This window comes from Chamaea fasciata, unplaced genomic scaffold, assembly GCF_029207755.1.
Source record: "Chamaea fasciata isolate MVZ Bird 193981 ecotype frontalis unplaced genomic scaffold, bChaFas1.0.hap1 SCAF_18, whole genome shotgun sequence".
Taxonomy (NCBI): Eukaryota; Metazoa; Chordata; class Aves; order Passeriformes; family Sylviidae; genus Chamaea; species Chamaea fasciata.
The window spans coordinates 2,614,718-2,616,097 of record NW_027094103.1 but is presented as its reverse complement, the minus strand read 5'-3'; positions in this window follow the sequence as shown (position 1 = coordinate 2,616,097).

Sequence of the window (1,380 nt, the reverse complement as noted above, 5' to 3'; positions counted from 1 at the left end):
AAAAAAAGCTCTGGTAAACATCATGTAGGCAGATGGCATTTCTAAATCTATCATTTATGCAGCATGCTTTGATGAGACTTCTAATTTTCTCATCTCCCACTTTTGCTTTTTCTCTTGACTTGGCTAGTCAGTGTATGTGTTCCTTAAAATCATTTCATGTTACTGTGTGGTAAATTACTCCAGCTTTTTCTGTAACTTCCTGGGAAAAACTACTTTTTTTTTTTCTCTTCTCCCCAGAGGATTCCCATTGTGTTTGGAGCAGCCTTCGCTGTGCTCTGTAGTTCCCAGCTGCGTAGCTGAGCCAGCCCATGAACCTTTCTGCCTTCCTGACTGGGGTGAGAGTGGAGGGGAGGGCAGCTCAGGTGCCAGGAGCTGCTGCCAGAGCTGAATTTTTAATGCTTAGATGCTCATAGATTTTGAGGTTGGCACTGAAGGGGCTGGTGCCAGTTCTGCTCCTTCTTTCCTACTGTCTTGTTACACCAAGGAGATGTAAAGCATCACCAGTGCTGCTGCTGCTGCCGGGGAAGGCAGGGGGAGCAGTGCTGGGTGTCAGGATGTGGGGATGCTTTTGGCCAAGGTGGCAGCAGCAAAGCCCCTCTGGAGCAGGGAATCCTAGAATAAAACCTCACTGCATGACACAAGCACCCAAGCTGTGGCAGTCCCTGCACAAGAGGGGCCCGGGCTGGCTGTCACTGAGGTGGATCAGTCTGTCCCAGGCTGGGACCTGCCATAGCGCTGGTGGGAAATGTGGAGTCACGTTGGAGGTTTTTCCTGTTTGCAATGTCCACCCAATAGGAACGTGTAGATTGCTTACTTGCGAAGAGGTAAACTTGAAAAATAGGAGTTAAAAAACTTAGAAGATCCCCACAAAGACCAGTGAGGTCAAACTCTTGAGAGGTTCTCTCCCTGTTTCAAACTTGCTGCGAGATGAGTCATGGCTGTCCCCAAGTCCTTGGGAGGAGCAGGAGCTGGCTGGGGACATGGGCAGCGCCAGGGGCACCGCGGGCAGGAGTTGTGCTGTGAGCTGGGGGCATCCACAGCCTGCCCGCTGGGAATGGGAAACGGCTGTCAAAGAGTCAATATCTCTGCAGAGAACTCTTCAACCTTCCCGGGTAGTACAGCACAGGGGCTCCTTTCCGTCCGTAGGAGTTAGGAAGAGAGTGAAGTTTCTCTGTGTGCAGCCTGACCCGGTGTCCCCCGCAGCACCGCACGGTGCCACCCAGCCCTGTGCTACAGCTGCAGCCTTCCACTGGCTGGGTGGGTTTTCCAGCCTGGAAAGAAGTAGATGCTTAAAATAATGTAGTGAGAAAGCCCTCCTCTCCTCCCCTCCCCTCTGCCCTCTCCCCTCTCCTTCTCCCTTCCCTTTCCCCTCTCCTCTCC